Raw genomic sequence first — 18423 nt, 5'->3', positions numbered from 1 at the left:
TTCATAGAGAGGCTGAGAAGTGAGTGAGTCGATAAACAAGTGGCACTGCAGGAGGTGGGGAGCCATGCCCCTCTTGCCCATCCTGAGAAAGGTTACCTGCTAGCCTGTTCAATGGTTTAACAAAAATCTTACAGGAAAATATCAGTCCTTTGTGGGCCATATACCTGCTCATTTTATTCTTGTGAGTGGTCCCCATAAAGTCAGCGAGAGGACTTATATGAGTAAAGGCAGCTGGATATGGTCAGATCTATACGTACATAGGAAAAATGTAGACATCTTGAACATTTAAATGCAAAACTCTCGCTACACATAAATGTGTAACGCTACTGCATGTGCTCTGGAAATATTTTGCAATGTGTGGCTATTTTTCCACGAACTCCTGAGTAAAACACAGATACTATACCCATATGGCACATACTACGCTGGTATTACGTATCCTAAAATAGCAGCACATGTGCCACCCATCCCTACAAGTTTGTGCATTAATGGCCACACAACCAATAAACCACCTATGTAAAAATGACAAAACAACTTGGGAAAGGTGATAAGTCTAAGGTCTGTGCAATTCCTCATTTTGATGTGCAACATTTGGCTAATCAGACTGGTCCAAGTCATCCGAATTACACCTGGTTGCAGTCTTGAGCCATCAGAACTTAGACTCCACTTCTCAGATAGCACTTTGCAATCTTTGCAGCCAGAACAGTGACTCTATTGCTTTTCTAGGGTACTTCCATGTTAATGAGCAGACTAGTCCACTTCTGGTGTGCACAGTTTAAAAGGGTGTTTGACAAATTGGAAAGGGATAGAATCATAGAATATCAGGGTTGGAAGGGACCTCAGGAGGTCATCTAGTCCAACCCCCTGCTCAAAGCAGGACCAATCCCCAACTAAATCAGGAAGGAGATACAAGGAAGATTCGAGGTTCGGGGAAACATGCCTTGAAGTGAGACAGATGAGCTAAAGGAGCTCAGTCTAGTTAGTTTATCCAAGAAAAGGTCAAGAAGTGACTGGATTATGGTCTATGAGCACCTACATGGGTAAAGGGCCCTTTAATTTGGAAGAAAAGGGCACAAGATCCAATGGCTGGAAGCTGAAGCTAGACAAATTCAGACTAGAAATAAAGTGATGGTAATTAACCATTGGCATTACCGAGGGATGTGATAGATTCTCCATCACTTAACATCTTTAAATCAAGACAGTGTCTTTCTAAAAGTTATGCTACAGCTGCAACAGAAGTTATGGTCTTAAGGCAGAAATTACTGTGTGAGGTTTTAGGGTCTGTACAAGCAGGTCAGACAAGATGACCATAATGGTCCTTTCTGGCCTTGGAAACTATGTATCTATGACTAACATACAACCGACAGCTCTTGTACTGTGGCATATGGGTGTGGCACGATTTCCCTTCCTTATTTAGTCTAGTTTGTAAAGTCTGGAATGAAGATTCCAGCTAGTTCCCGTTGTTGTTAAGGCAGATGGCTCAGCACTTTGCAGGAACAGTTTCTTGGGAGGAAGTGCTCTTCATTGCATAGTAAAGAACAGTTTATATTCAGGCTACAGTCATGGGAGTAAGAACTATGGACGTGAGTGATATAACTGGCCATTTATTGTACATACATATATAAATGATTACTGCACAGATAAGAACACATTGTACCCAGATATTTTTGTTGTGCTTTGATTAGTGGTCTCATTTTTCACATGCAAAGCAAATACAGTGCATGTAATTTTTGATTCGATCACTTACATGCCAGTTTATTGTGCACATACACTCACCACACTCGTAGAAACACGACTGTACATATAAAACATTGATTATTGCACATGTCAAATAAAGTTCTGCTCATTTTTTATGCTTTGCATAGCACTGAGAATTCTAGTTTGAGAATATTTTGGATAAGTTATGGCCAAGATTTTAAAAATAAGGCCTAAAATTAAGGTCCTAAATCCATATTTAGGCACCTAAATAACGAGTCTGATTTTCAAAATCAGTGAACACTGAAAGCAGGCAATTTACTTAGGTGTTTAAATATGCACTAAAGAGGCCAACTTCAAGCACCCATGTTTCAAGAACGTAGCCTCAGTGTCCATTGCACACATTTTTCTACATTTAAAAATAACATAAACGTATAGTGTTTAAATGTTGAAAACATTGTAAATAGGAATTAAAATGCAAACAGACGCTTGCTACAGGTTTAAAAAAATAACACTCCACAAAGTAGTTACTGAAAGCCATTTCCAGGTTCCATGAAAAGTTCGGTTTTAACCAAGTAAGAAGGAAAGATTTTCCAATTTACTGATCCTCTGAAAAGCTGTCCATCTATAAAACCATGTGTGAAATTATTAAATAGATATGAATGGATTGAAATTGCAACATACTGAGTGTCTTAAGTAGCTGTCCAGATGAGACACAGATCCAATCCAATAATCTTTGGTTTCCTTCTTACAGCTGCTAATGACCTCCTCTTTGGTTTGTGGGAGCAAAGCAATGGCAACTCTTGGAATGAGACTCTTCTCAGCGCTCATGAAGAGGTCTGTCTTCTAAGGAGATAGTCGTTGCTTCTTCATTCAGGCCCTGATCTGCAAAACACTAAAGCACATGCTTAACTTTACTACTGTGAGCAATTCCATTGAAATCATGGGTCTATTTCCAGTAGTAAAGTTAGCGCGTGCATAAGTGTTTGAACTAGTGCTCAGCAAGATTTTTCAACCCAACTCCCCCTTCACCCCCTGCAAAAAGTGCAGATTCAGCAATGCTGAAATGTTTTGTGAATTTGTGTCGGTTTGACTGACTTGTTTGTGTTGGGAAAAAAATCCAAAAATGTTGAAACATTTTGATTTTTTGGTTTGGAACAACTTCATTTTGACATTTCCGTCAATTTTTAAAAATGGAAACAAAACATTTCATTTGACCTCCAAACAATTTTTTTCAACTTTTTGATATGCCAAATATTCACCAAAAAACATCATTTTTGGTTTGTCCCAAAACAATGTTTTTATTTTTCAGAATTTCTAGCCACCTAAAAAATTCATTATTTGCACAGGTCTAGTTTCAACCATTGGGGCCTCAAAGAGTTTCAGTTAAACAACAAGGGATGACGTCTACAAATGTTTACGTTAACTATGAAAAGTGTGCCATCCCCAACATGTGGCATCCAAATGCAGGAAGACACCTGCTGCTAATATAATTGCTCTGTACAGTACGTTTTGTCTGCCAAATAGGCACAAGATAAACATTTACAACCACCACGTTTGAATAGCTCAAGTGAGGTTCTAAGATGCTCAGACTCACAGATCTGGGCTAACGGCCAACTTGATCTCCAAAGCTGGATATGGCCCAGATTTGGCTGCCTTTAACTCCCAAGCAAATTCTTGTGGGATGTTGCAATTGCTTGTCACACACAAATACTTTGATTTCTGGAAGTGATCTTGGGTGTTTCGAGTTATTAATGATGACAAAGAAATATTTTTAGTTGCACTATATCTTTATAATTCTAGTAGCACTAGAATGCCCAAAGAGAGTTCTGTAATATTCTCACCCTCTTTGGTTTCAAGTACTCAATCAAAATGAAGGGCTGGAACTAACATGAAGTTCTGAAATTGCTTCTATTTGACCTGGTTGAAGGGACTCCATCCAAGTAAGTTAAAGCCACATCTGACCTTTTACCAAACTCAAATGTCAATAGAATTGTTTCTGGTTTCAAAGGAAACAGCTTTTCCCCAAAGGAATGACTTTCCCTAGTAGGGTTTGCAATCTGTGCATTGCGGCATTCTGCTAAAATATATGAACCAGAAAGTCAATGTATGTAAAAAAAAAAAAAAAAGTGAAAGTGACTCATCTATTTTTATTGTCCAGACAGTGAGAAATGCATGAGGTAAATCAGCTGCATGCACATCAGTAAGGAAATTAGGGGTGGAATCCTCACCTCACTATAGACAATGGGAGTTTTGGCACTGACTTCATTGGGGACCAGGATTTCCCCCTAGATCTTTAAAATTCTTTTATCTATATAATAGGTTTCCAGGATTGCCACTCTGTCTGTGTGTCACTCTGAAGCCTAGAATGTCTACTGAGTCAACCTGAGCTGATGGAAACATCTACAAGCATGGTTCAGAGCTCTTTTATAAAAAAGAATATCACCAGGTTCAGTCATCACTGGGATTCATGGTCTGTTGCCATCCAACTTGTACATTCTCGGTCATTTTGATTTTACAAATTACACCCATGTGATGTACAGCTAAGTAAGACATGTATCTCTCTTCCATGCTTAAAGTTCTAGACCACTGTGATACCAGAGGTGACTCAACCAATCACCACCCTTACTCAACAGCTAATTTATATGCAGCAGTTTCATTGGTTGTATGAGGGAGACTGAACAAATGATGGATTACTTAGCCCAGTTGCCACACCCATGTGACATCACAGGGTTTCAGCTACTAGCTGTTATAAACTACGTTGTTACCAGCACAACTGGTGAGGATGTTTTATGTAATATGTGAATTTTAACCTGAGAGTTTCTGCTCTACTCACACGGCCAATAACAATAGAAGATTTATATGGAGTAGGCAGAAGGAAGAAGCAAAGCTCCAGTTGATCCCACAAGATATGTTGTGCTTCGATGTTCCTTCTTTTCCATAGAAGGGGCGTTCAGATGCCTCCATCCCACCATCTCCCACTCCAGACTCATCACAAAATACTTTACAAACAAACTATAAATTGGATCTATTTCCCCTGCCACCTCTGTTCTGAAATGAAGAGCTGAATAACAGTAAGACTACATAACTGGGACAGGAAGTGAAGAAGAAGAATATCTCAGGCTACTGTAACTGGTGGGAGAAGTTAGGTAAGCAGAAAATAATCCGAGATGGAATTTGGCCTAGTCAGCAGGATTAACACCTTGGGGGTTTTTGTGAACATGCTATAATCACAAGTGGTTAAGACCTTCCCTTTATGTCTCAGCTGAAAGGCAGCACATTGCCTCAGATGCACCTGAAGAAGTGTGGTTTTTTACCCATTAAAGCTTATGCCCAAAAAAATCTGTTAGTCTTTAAGTGCCACCGGACTCCTTGTTGTTTTTGTGGATACACCCTAACATGGCTACCCCCGATACTTGAGTGCTGTGCTGTGGCATTGGTTCATCCTAAATTATAGGGAAAAGCACCCGCTCCTGGATCGCCAAAGCCACTTCCCTTCTTGGAGGACTGGGTTTCCTTAGAGACTCCCATCCAAATACTGATTCTGCCTGGCCCTGCTTCAGTTTGTGAGCTCTGATGGGAAGTTTGCAGAAGGTGGCAGGGCTTAAGGTTAAACAAAAATTGAGTCAGCTTCAGTTAAAAAGATAAAAAGGAGCAGCTGAAAGCAGAGAATGCTCCAATACACTAAAAGGTACAGACCGACCCGAAAACAAAGGCTTTCTGGGGCAGGAGGAGAGAAAAGGCTGGTTTTAAGAGCAGGTTAGACAAACACCTGTCAGGAATGGTTTTGATAATACTTAGTCCTGCCATGAGTGCAGGGGACTGGACCAGATGACCTCTCAAGGTCCCTTCCAGTCATATGATTCTATGAGTCTATGATTCTATTGTGATGTTGCACTCTATATGATTTTATAAAAATATGCTAATGAGTGTGAATATAATGTAACTGGAATATGCTTCATGCAAAAGTCTCTGGTAAGGTATCATTACAAAGCTTATACTCTACTGAGTGCGGTCATCCTATTTGTATAAATGTATCACTCTTGTATCTGAAATTAGAGATATGAAATATAACACTGAAGTCCCAAGCTGGGAGGCAGCGAAAGCAGGGGCAGAAGTAGTCTTGGCACATCAATTAACAGCCCCAAGAGGGTCTCTATGATCCAACCCGTCACAGTCTGTAGTCGAGCAGGATCTGTGCACAGCTGATTGCTTTGAGATACTGGTAGTGATTTTAAGTGAGTTTTGGGTGTGGTGGCAGGAGAACAGACAAAGTGGTTACTGGTTTGCTATTTTCTGTGTGCTTATTTCGGGGAAGGGAATAGAGGCAGGAAAATCAGCAACATGAGTGAGAGCGAGGCTCAGAAAAAGCTAGAACTGCACAAGTTACAAATGGCTGAGAAAGAAAATGAACATAAGAACCTGATGGAATTAAAACAATAAGAAATTAATGCAGAAACAGCCAGGGAGGAAGCTGCCCACAAAAGAGCTACGGAGGCAGAGGCAGCCAGAACGGGGGCTGCCCATAACAGACCCCTGGAGTTAAAAGACAGAGAAATATAGGCCCAGATGGAGGCCCAGATTGAGGCACAGAATCGTGAATTGGCTGTTATGGAATTGAAGAGACAAAGCTCTCCAGCTGCTGGCTCCACTTCCCCAAAAATCCACAAATGGGAGCAACTATGTCCACAGTATGATGAATCCAGCGATATTGCCAAATATTTCATCACCTTTGAGAGACTGTGCACCCTCCATGTAATCCCTGAAGATCAAAAGATGACCACACTGATAACACAATTGACTGGAAGAGCTCTGGACATATTCAATAAGATGCCTATTGATGATGCTTCAAACTTTCCATTTTCTTTTTTTTTTTTTTAAATCTTTAAAAATGCTCTAAACTTGAAACTATCTTTTTTTCTTTGAGTTGCCAGAATTTTTTTGGTTTCTAAATTATTATTTTTTGAACACCAGCAAACTGAAAATGCTGTTAATCACACAGATCTCCCCCCACCCTTGAGATTCCCCACTCTGCATATCTGAGCTCTCTGCCTAGCCTCCCCCACATCCTCTATCCCCCCAAGTATATCTCAGCTCTTGCCCCAGTCCTATATTCCCCCTCCTAGCCAGTAAGATCGTCACACGTTACCCACCCCCTGCTCGTGCACTTCTACCCCTGCCGTGCTAGCAAGGAGTGGCCTCCAGTCTGTCTTGGTTTCTAGGGTAGGGGAAGAGGCTTGGAAGGGGTCTCCTACAGGCCCCTGTGATTGTTCCTCCCAGGGAGGGGTGGGGTGTTGATTGTCTCTTCCTCCCTCCCCCTCCAGCTGTGCTTTTGTTTAATTTCTAACTGTGGTTTTATACTTTCTCTAGAAGGACCTGGGTGGGGCAGGGTGGCTGGGCTGTGGGAAGGGTCATCCCTCCCCTCTCTTTGTGTGTCCTCGTGGCATTGGATGCGGGGTGTGCGGCTGGGGTGGGGCAGTGTCCTGCTGTATATTGTGTTCTGTTTGTGAACGGTGCACTGTGCCCGTCTCTCTGGTGTGTTGCCACGTGATGGCGCTGCCCGCTCCTGTGGGGTGGATGTGCCAATTTAATAAACGGAGAGCATCCGATGAAGTGAGCTGTAGCTCGCGAAAGCTTATGCTCAAATAAATTGGTTAGTCTCTAAGGTGCCACAAGTACTCCTTTTCTTTTTGCGAATACAGACTAACACGGCTGCTACTCTGAAACGCTTCAAACTATGGTAAATTTAAGGAACTGTTTTTGAAACAGTTTCAGGTTACATCTGAAACCTACAGGAGGGAGTCTTAAGAGGAGATCTGGATTGAGTAATGTGGCTTCTGTAAATGAAATGAGAGATCTGGTAGATAAGTGGATGAGGGGGAAAGGCATTACAAGCTTTGAAGGGATGTGTGATTTGGTACTCAGGAACAGTTTCTGAATATGTGCAGTGACGATGTAAAACAGTACTTGTGGGACAAAAAGGTGACTACAGTGGGTGAATTAGCTGGGTTTGCGGACTCTTACGAGCAAGCACAAGCTGCAATTAAACACAAACCACTGGCCGCGGGAGACAGGGTTGGGGGAAAGCAGAATCACTGTTTTACCCCTGTGAAAAAGGAGGCGGGGCGTTCACCTCCCCATTCCCCTGTTACTCGCCCACGAGGTGCTCTCATTGTAAGTCCACTGGGCACCTGAGGGATAAGTGTCCCTTGCTGAGTGGAAACAGGCAGCAAGAAACACATGAAGTTGCTACTTCTCAGAGCCAGCCAGGCTGTGGCCTCTTTCCACACAGGATTTGTAAAGCTTGCTTCCGCACAACCAAGCAGTGAGCATATGGATGCTGTTAAACTGAATGGTAAAGTGCTTCTTGGACTGAGAGATACAGGTGCTGAGATTTCTGTGGTCAGGAGGGACCTGATCCAGGAGAAGGATTTGTTGCCAGGGAAAATGGCAGAATTGGAACGGGTGGGGGGTTACAAAGTCCTTGCCCCTTTAGCTAAAGTACACATGCAAACTAGCGGTTTGCAGGCTGAGCTGACTGTTGCAACAGTGGCATGCAATTTTGCACCATTTCTACTGGGGAATGATTTCTTTAATGGGGCAGAATCTGTCCCAGGGTTGGTTAGCAGTGAGCAGGAATCTTGTGCTAAAAGCCTCGGGGTGTGTGTGTGTGTGTGTGAAGTCACATGGACTGCTGGGGGAGTAGGAGGGTGTCTCTTAGATTCCTCTGTAGCAGTAAAGAATGCAGCTCTGGGGGCAGGGATGGTTGTAGCCAAATCCTGTAGCCCAGGGGCTCAAGGCAAGTTCCAGAGGGAGGGGCTGGACGAAGCCAGCTCCTGTCCCGTAATCATCTCCCCAGGGGAGGGGAATGTACCATCTTGTAGCGGGGGGAGCACCGCAGCTGCTGACTGCCAGGATATTGCAGGTCATCAGGGGGGAGGGCCTGCCCTAGGGTGCACAGAGACATGTGTCCTGAAGGGAGCTGGTGACCGCTGCGGTGGGAACAGACCCTAAGCACTCTGTAGCGGGAAGCAAGCCCAACCTGAGTGAAAGGGGAGGAATTTTGCTGGCCAGTGAAGGGTCTGTCATAGCTGGTAGCTGTGAGCCCACAGCTGGACCAGGGTCACCTTTCCCTTTGGGGGACACAGGAGTGTCTGACTCAGAGGGAAGCCCAGAGAAGGAAGCCCAGACGGTAGGTGAGGGGGGACCGGAGGGTTCACCCACCTTTTGTAGGGAGGATCTTTCCCAGGAGGATGGTGAAAAGTCTGCATTTAAAATGCCAGACCCCTCTCCTGTGGATCAGGTTTTAAGGGAAAACTGCGGGTCAGATCTCTTGGAGGGGAGCACCCCCCCAACTAACCTTTGGGGAATAGAAAGAGGGGTATCCAAGGGGATCTTACCCATCCAAAGCACCCCATTGAAAGATGTGGTTCTTGCTACGCTTGTAAGAGATAAAACTGTCTTTTAAAGGCAGGAGGAAAAAAATCTCTGCATGGATGAAACTTCACAAGGGAGTGGGGTCCGGCCCAGAGAAATTCCAGAGGGAGGGGCCAAGGGCAGGCATGGTTGCAGTACACCCTTTCCTTGCCAAAGCCCCAAACACATGCCTGAATTAAAAGCCTTCTCCAAAGAGGCGGAAGAATCTGCATCAGAGTGCCTACCAGGGGGCACAAAGAATGGGAAAACGCAGTAGATACTAAACAAGCTAAATCATGTAGATTTGCTGATAATCTTGTGTCTTTTGCTAATTCATCTACGGGATAAAAAAAAGGAATTAATACTAGTGGTAAATCCTTTAAAGAGGTGGGACATACCTGATTTATGGAAAAAACTTTTGTACATGCTAGGGATGGTGACAAGACAGCCCCACAAGCATGTTACTTTGCAGCATATACCTGTAAACAGACTGGAAGCTAGGCACAGCAGCAAAAGCATAACAGGCCCATGCTGCTGTGTAGAAGGGGAAACTGAGGCACACCACCTCATGGCATTGGTGGCTAAATGCCAAGACACTTACACTTTAACAGATGTTAAATGCTGTTAATGCTGTCTGCATTCTCTTAGCAATACTACACCCCAACCTGTTTTCAGGCACCTGGGGATCAGGAACCCCAAAACTTTTTAGAACACTTATGAATGACATCATGTTGTTTAAAGGTACTGAAAGGGAGTGTGACCAAAGACAAACAGGGATTTTACATGTACTGCCTCCGCCGTGGACAGTGTCCTAGTCTCTGGCAGTAAGTTCAGAAGAATGTGACAATGCCCCCCGTAAGGCTTTATGGAAATATGCTTATGAATATATATATATATGATATAACTGGAATATGTTTTATGTTACATAGGCCATGTAACATATCTATGTAAAGGTTATGATCTACTGAATATATTCATCCTATTTGTATGCATGTGTCATTGTTGTATTCGAAGTTATGAATACTGGCTGTATACTTGTTTGATTTTAAATAACCTTAGTAAGGCATTTGGTCAGCTTCTTTAGAAACAAATTTGAAAGTTAAGTGCCCAGTCAAGAAGCACTTAACACAATGGATCTTGGAAGGCTCCATTCCACATAAGAAGTCTTCCTGGAGACATTCAAGATAGCATGTGGGTGATGGCTGCTTCCTGTAAAAACTGAGTTATTCATGGACATGTGACTTGCCCATGTGACTCCAAAACTCCACTTTGTAGCTGGATTCTACACAGGGGGAGGGAGGGGTTTCCACCCACAAGAGAAAGTCTATTTAAATCCCTGGGAGACCCTCCATTTTGTCTTCAGCTGGCTCAAGAGATGGCCTCTCCACCGCCAAGGATACCTGAAAGAAACTGGAACAAAGGACAGTAACTACAGGGCATGTGAGTGATTGCTGGACCCAGACTAGAAGGAGTCTAGTCTGTAAAAGGAAGCATACTGGAATTCCTCTGAGGGTGAGGTTTTTATCTGTGTTCAGTTTTCTCACTGTATAAGACATAGACTTGCGTGTTCTATTTAATTTTGTTTGTTAATTCACTTTGTTCTGTCTGCTATTACTTGGAACCACTTAAATCCTACTTTCTGTATTTAATAAAATCACTTTTTACTTATTAATTAACCCACAGTACGTATTAATACCTGGGGGAGAGGGAGCAAACAGCTGTGCATATCTCTCTATCAGTGTTATAGAGGGCGAACAATTTATGAGGTCTTATACAAGGTAAAATGGATTTATGTGGGGTTTGGACCCCATTGGGAGTTGGGCATCTGAGTGTTAAAGACAGGAACACTTCTTAAGCTGCTTTCAGTTTAAGCCTACAACTGTTAGGGGATGTGGTTCAGACCTGGGTCTGGGTTTACAGCAGGCTAGCAGGTCTGGTTCAAACCAGGCAGGGCACTGAAGTCCCAAGCTGCCTGGGCAGGAAAGCTGGGTCAGAAGTAGTCTTGGCACATCAGGTGGCAGCCCCCAAAAGTTTTCTGTGATCCAACCCATCACATCTATGAAAAGCAGCAAGATGCAATGTCACGGTCTCATGTCTTCCTGGCACTCTAATGATCTGGTAGTGAATTCTTACCAGAGCTTCTCTATTGCAGTAAAGGAGACAAATCTTTCAATGCAACATGTTTGGGGGGGGGCGGCGGGGGGCTTCCAGAAGGGGTAGATCAGAGGATAATAGTGTACAAGAATAGGGAGAGGAGGGCGGTCAGGATCAGACAGGAATGTGCAGGCAATATCGCAAGAACTGGAGAACTGTTCCCATATGCGGAGCCCTGGAATTCATGGGCTTTGCTGAGAATGCTGGGGAGCAGGGACACATATACCCGTAAACAGACTGGAAGCTTGGCACGGCAGCAAAAGCATAACAGGCCCATGCTGCTGTGTAGAGGATGCTCGGGCAGATCCTCAAAAGTATTTAGGCACCTAACTGTCACTGATTCCTTGAGAGTTAGGTGCCTCAATACCTTTGCAGATCTGGGCCAAGGTGACTCTTGGGGTGACACTGGAAGGCTCAAGACCTAAAATCAGAGAGACCCAAAGACCTTAAGAGCATAAGAACATAAGAATGGCCCTACTGGGTCAGACCAAAGGTCCATCTAGCCCAGTATCCTGTCTCCTGACAGTGGCCAATGCCAGGTGCCCCAGAGGTAATGAACAGAACAAGTAATCATCAAGTGATCCATCCTGTTGCCCATTCCCAGCTTCTGACAAACAGAGGCTAGGGACACCATCCCTGCCCATCCTGGCTAATAGCCATTGATGGAACTATCTTCCATGAACTTATCTCATTCTTTTTTGAACCCTGTTATAGTCTTGGCCTTCACAACATCCTCTGGCAAAGAGTTCCACAGATTGACTGTGCATTGTGCGAAGAAATACTTCCTTTTGTTTGTTTTAAATCTGCTGCCTATTTTTATTTACTTTCTCCACACATGATTTTATAGACCTCAGTCATATCCCCCCTTAGTCATCTCTTTTCCAGCTGAAAAGTCCCAATCTTATGAATCTTTCCTCATACAGAAGTCATTCCATACCCCTAATAATTTTTGTTGCCCTTTTCGGTACCTTTTCCAATTTCAATATATCTTTTTTGAGATGGGCAACCACATCTGCACGAAGTATTCAAGATGTGGGCATACCATGGATTTATATAGAGGCAATATGATATTTTCTGTCTTAATATCTATCCCTTTCTTAATGATTCCCAACATTCTCTTCGCTTTTTTGACTGCCGCTGCACACTGAGTGGATGTTTTCAGAGAAGTATCCACAGTAACTCCAAGATCTCTTTCTTGACTGGTAACAGCTAATTTAGACCCCATCATTTTATATATATAGTTGGGACTATGTTTTCCAATGTGCATTACTTTGCATTTATCAGCATTGAAATTCATCTGCCATTTTGTTGCCCAGTCATCCAGTTTTGTGAAATCCCTTTGTAGCTCTTTGCAGTCTGGTTTGGACTTAACTATCTTGAGTAGTTTTGTATCATCTGCAAATTTTGCTACCTTACTGTTTACCCTTTTTTCCAGATCATTCATGAATAAGTTGAATAGTACTGGTCCCAGTTCAGACCCCTGGGGAACACCACTATTTACCTCTCTCCATTCTGAAAAATGACCATTTATTCCTACCCTTTGTTTCTTATATTTTAACCAGTTACTGATCCATGAGAGGACCTTTCCTCTTATCCCATGACAGCTTACTTTGCTTAACAGCCCTTGCTGAGGGATCTTGTGAAAGACTTTCTGAAAGTCTAAGTACACTATATCCACTGTCCTTGTCCACATGCTTATTGACCCTCTCTAAGAAGCCCAGTAGATTGGTGAGGCATGATTTCCCTTTACAAAAACCATGTTGACTCTACCCCAACAAATTATGTTCATCTATGCATCTGATAATTTTGTTCTTTACTATAGTTTCAACTAGTTCACCCGGTACTGAAATCAGGCTTACTGGCCTGTAATTGCAGGGATCACCTCTGGAGCCCTTTTTAAAAATTGGTGTCACATTAGGTCATTAGGTACAGAAGCTGATTTAAATGATAGGTTACAAACAACAGTGTTTCTGACTCTTTTTATAGTACCAGGGTGAAGAGGTGGTTAGAGGAGGGAGCTGTGAGGGGTGTTAATAAAGGGACAGACTATCAAAGAAGCAAATTCCGTGTTTTATCCAGACAATTCTAGGAATCAGACTGAAAGCTCTACACTAGGGGATCTTATCTACCCTTCTAGCTTTTGCAGGGCTGTCTCTACATCCTTCAGTGCTTCGTCTAATCTACTTATAAAAAGAACTTAAACAATGAGACTTTTAGCTATTCCCTAGTCTAATAGCACCAGGAAATGTTTTCAGACACATCCTAAATTTTCCTTCCTTCTGATTCATCCCATTGCTCCTAGTTATCACCTTCACTGTGCTCAACACTTCCTTTGGTGTTCATGCTCTTCAAATACTTGCAGGCACTTATAGTTTAACCAATGAAAGGTCCATCACCGTGGTGGGTAGGTCCATCAATGGCTATTAGCCAAGACGTTTGCCGTGTTGTAGTAGTCATGCTGGTTCTAGGATATTAGAGAGACAAGGTGGGTGTGGTCATAACTTTTATTGGACCAACTTCTGGAAAGCTTGTCCCTTTCACCAACAGCTTACACAGAGCACTTCTTCAGATCTGGGCAAGATTAGCCAAGATGGTCAGGGATATAACCCCATGCTCATTGCGACCCTAAACCTCTGACTGCCAGATGCCAGGAGGTGAAGACAGGGGTGGGTCTCTCCAAAACTGCCCTGTTCTGTACACTCTCCTTCAAGCACTGTCGGAAGACAGGATGCTGGGCTAGATGGACCATTGGTCCGACTCAGTATGGCTGTTCTTATGTTCTTAATTTTTACATAATTTAGGCTGATATTTTCAAAGAAGGCCCCGCAATGTATGTCCCATCAGTATGGAGCTATGTACCTAATAGTAAGCAGCCATGTGTGAAAATTTTGGTCTCAGTTCTGCCCTAATGAGTGAAACCCTTCAGCCTCTTCATTAATTTTGTTGCTCTTCTTTGACTCTCCTCTCCACTCATGTTGCCCACTATCATTCAATTCACTTCCTGGGATGTGCCCAGCCCAGGCTGTAGGTCCCTGGGGATAGTAAGTATGCTTGGAGCAGGATATGCAAGCCTGCATGGAGTGTGCAGAATTGGCTTGGCACAGCCTCCACCCTGGGCAGTAATAGCGTGGGAATGGGTGGGGGCCTCCTGGCCAACAAATGCACTGATGCAGGCCAGACAAAATTTAAGCCCGGTCCTTCCCCAGACTCTAAACCTGGCCCAGCATCCTCTGTGCCTCATAAAGAGAGCCTGGCCCGATAATTCATAATCATCCAGGGAGTTCTCTAGCCAGTGTGATACAGGTCAGACTAGCTGATTACAGGGATCCCTTCTGGATTTAGAACCTATGAATACATGAATAGTTTGTCCAGTTTAGAAAATGCACCAATCGGACACTAGGCACATGCACTACGGGCTTGTCTACACTTAAAATGCTACACCAGTGCCCAGGAGTGGTGGAAGGTCCCTATAAGTGGTGGGGGCCACCAGCACCCGAACTGTGGCCCCACCCTTTCCCCCTGAGGCCTCATCCCCAAGCCGCCTTTTCTCCCTGAGCCAAGGCCCCATCCATGCTCCACTCCTTCTCCACGAGGCTCCGCCCTTGCATTACAACCTTTTCCCCCCAGGCTCCTCCCTGCCCCTTCCCCCCGAGTCCCTGCCTCTGCCCCTTCCCCCCCGAGAGGCCCCGCCTCTTGCTTGTTCCTCTCCCCACCCTCCACCCGCCATTTGCCCTTTTGGCCAGTAAAAAGTGGGAGGACATAGCCCTCATAGTGCTTCACTAAAGACACTACCTATGCCGACAGGAGGGGTTCTCCAATCAGCATAGGTAATCCACCTCCCCAGGACAATTCTCCCGTCAACCTAGTGCTGTCTACACTGGGGTTAGCTCAGTTTTACAGCGTTGCTCCAAGGGGTGGACTTTTCACACCCCTGAGTGATGTACTTATAGTGATATAATTTCCTCATATAGACTGGGCCGAAGTTAACACGGCATTAATGTCCTAGCTCCCGTCCCACCAGAGGCAGCCAGACTGGAGCTATCACTTCTCTGCTCTGTGACCCAAGCCCTCAAGCGGACAGCCCAAAGTCACGGGGCGGGTGATGGGGATTTTGCCAGCAAATCTCTTTGCAAGCTCATCCCTAACATATTGTCTGCTATTCCTGAGATTGCCTTCAGCACTGCTACTTTCCAGCTCTCTCCCTCACATTGTAGTCTTAAAGTCACACCCCCCAAGATGTATTGGGGTGTGCTCTCCTTGGCTGTATTTCTAGCTTTGGTACATATCCAGCTACCATCACCATAGTGTCTGAATAGCTCACACTCTTCAGTGTGTTTATCCCACAGCACCTCTGTGAGCAGGCAGTGCTGGCATCCACATTGCACAGACGGGGAACTAGGGCCCAGAGAGACTGAGTGATTTACCGAAAGTCCCATGAGAAGTCTATGGAAGGGGAGGGCATTGAACTGGGCTTTCCCAAGTACCAGGCTAGCAGCCTCACCATTGCACCAGCCTTCCTCCCTAAACATATGGAGTAAGATATCGTCTCTTTCCTGCCCACCTGTCTAACCCCCACACACACCTGGGCTTGCCGTGCTCTCAGATTAACAGCATTTGTAAAGAATAATATGCCTTCTTCCATATCGTTAACAAACATCTTTAATAAAACTGGACCAAACAGAAAATCCCCCTTGGTGGCCCTGTCTCAGGTCCACTCACTACTAGGGGCACCTCCTTCTGGCTGCTCTGGGGATTAGCTCCTGCCAGGTGCTGCACCCTCCTCCGGCAGTTTATCCACCTGTCATCTTCTCTCACCCTGCACCTGCAGCCCCTCTTGCTCCAGGAGCTGCAGCTTCCTCTTTGTGACTTAGCTCTCTGGCCAGGTCAGTATGGTCCCCGCTCTGGGGCATCAAAGTCTTTTGGGGCAAACTATCCCCGGCAGCCCACTCCCCAGCCTGTGCAACTTCCCCAGTGGCTAGTAGGTGAACCCAGGCCTGCCCCCTCTATGCTAGGCTCCAGCTCAGGGACTGAACTATCCTGTACCTTGCTGCTTTACTCCGGAGCTTTTCCTACCTTTCTGGCTCCTGCCAGGTTTGCTAGACCAAACTCCCTCCTCCCAGGGAGTAACTGTGGACTTCCCTCTATAGTCCCAAACACACCTCCCTTCTCCCAGGGGTGACTGCAGCCCCTGGCTGCTCTCAGCTCCTGGCTTTATACACCCCATCCTGTTCCCCGCCAGCTGAGCCTCATCTAGTTAAGCTGGGGTCCCTGACTCCTCCTCCAGGCGCAGCCTGGGCAGTTAACTGGCCCACCTAGGCACCTTAATCCCTTCAGGGCTTGTGTGGGATGAGCACCCCACCGTCAGGCCCCCAGCAAAGAATTCCCTGCAACTAAATATTGCCCCTCATCATCCCTTGCTTATGGCCCTTCTGCCTGGTTCACTCCCACTTGAAGAGTCTCACAACCAAGTCTGACACTTTCTGTAATGAAACAGGAATAGACTGAGACTCTTTGGAGCCAAGAGAGGTAAGAAACCCCACAAAGACAGGAGCCAGCTACGGGGTAGGGCCCGTGGGGGTGGGGGTGGCGTAGGAAGCTAAAAGGCAGCCTAGTCCTCCAACAGAGAGGGCGCAGCACTGGGATTTATAAAAGCTGTGCTCTATTTCCATCTCTGACTCTGACCTCCTGGGTGACCTTGGGCAAGTCACTTCCTCCCTCTATGCATCCTTTCCCCCTCCCACCCTGCTTCTGTCTGGTCTATTTAGAGAGGCAGCTCTTTAGGACAGGAATTGCCTCTCACAACCTGTCTGTAGAGCAGCTACCACACTGGGGCTCTCTTTGGACTTCTAAACACTACTGCAGTACAGTTAATTAATAACCAAGTAGCTACATGGCACCATTGACTGTTGGGACTTTAGTCTGGTTAGTCATGCAGCTAATCACGCCGTAAATCATTTCACAAGCTGCCTGCTTTATGGACAGAAAAACATAGGAAAATTCCTTGCACCAAACTCTTCCTTCAGTTACACTCATTTGCTCTCCCTCTTTTGTTGGGGAAGCAATATTTGCATGCACATAGATCTTGATATGAACCAATGAATGGTGCACTGTGTGTGAACACTGGTATTCAGTTTTGTATACACTTTTCCCTGGTAATTTTCAGTATTCCTTTCCATTTCTTTCAATAAGCAGAACACGAGTCCTGCCATGGCTCATTTAATACCTGTTAATTGCCATGGAAGTTAATCCAAGGCAGTGTTGCCTAGTGGATATCAATGTCTGCTTCACGTTTCAGAAGGGACTGTGATGAATTCAATCCTGTTACGGTTGAATTTATTGCATTTTCTGTTATTCCTCCCTCCGTCCCCAGTCAACGTGATTATAAATTAATGTTTACTGTTTGGCTAAAGAAAAAGAAACTGATCCAAAATATAGTCTACGTAAACTAAATAACTAAATAAAATGTGCAGTTGAAAAAGAGAGATAAAGTGGGTGAGGCACCTCTGTAATATCCCGGGATTGACCTGCCTACAATACTGCATACACCGTAAACTGGAAAAGGACAGTTAGTCTGTAGAAAGATGTACTATCTACTGAAAACCCAACCAAGCAACCAACTCAGAATAAAATAGCTGTTGGAATGGGAAGCAAAGCAACTGGGGTTAACTTGTAATTAGCAAGCCCAAATGAGCTTTCAGCTGTGGAGTGAATGAGCTAATACTGCAGCACGACAGGAATGGAATAAGGAATGCTTTTAAGATTTTGTTAAAAAAGATGACAATGAAGTGGTAAATGAAAATACACGATGGAACACTGCTAAATGCCCTCAGAAGTCAGAGGCCTGGAACTGCATTGGCACAGAGAAATAAAAACAAAACAAAAAACTCCCAAAAAAGAAACGAGAGGGAAAGATTTAAAAGAGGGTGTTATGGAGAAGTAATTGAAAGTGGGGAAAATCCTGAGAGAGTGACACAATGGATTACCACTAGAGGGCAGTTAAACACCATTCTCATGGAACAAACTGAGTTTTCTCCCCAAACAGCTAGCAGTAGATTGTCTGACAATGCAAACTCAAGCCTGACTCATTGCTGGCACAACTCTTAAAAAAAAGAGCTCAAAAGAAGTTGGAGAAATCATGCACAAATGGCAATTTACTAGCAA

The 18423-nt window shown here is 44.5% G+C and overlaps 1 long non-coding RNA gene across 1 annotated transcript in view; it reads right to left on the bottom strand.

Moving 5' to 3' along the window:
• Window positions 1-18423, bottom strand: part of LOC141992096 (uncharacterized) — a 53200-nt gene that overhangs the window by 12749 nt on the left and 22028 nt on the right. The window lies entirely within an intron of this gene.

The sequence above is a fragment of the Natator depressus genome, chromosome 8 (genome assembly GCF_965152275.1).
Source record: "Natator depressus isolate rNatDep1 chromosome 8, rNatDep2.hap1, whole genome shotgun sequence".
Classification (NCBI taxonomy): Eukaryota; Metazoa; Chordata; order Testudines; family Cheloniidae; genus Natator; species Natator depressus.
This window is presented reverse-complemented; position numbering and strand designations above follow the sequence as displayed.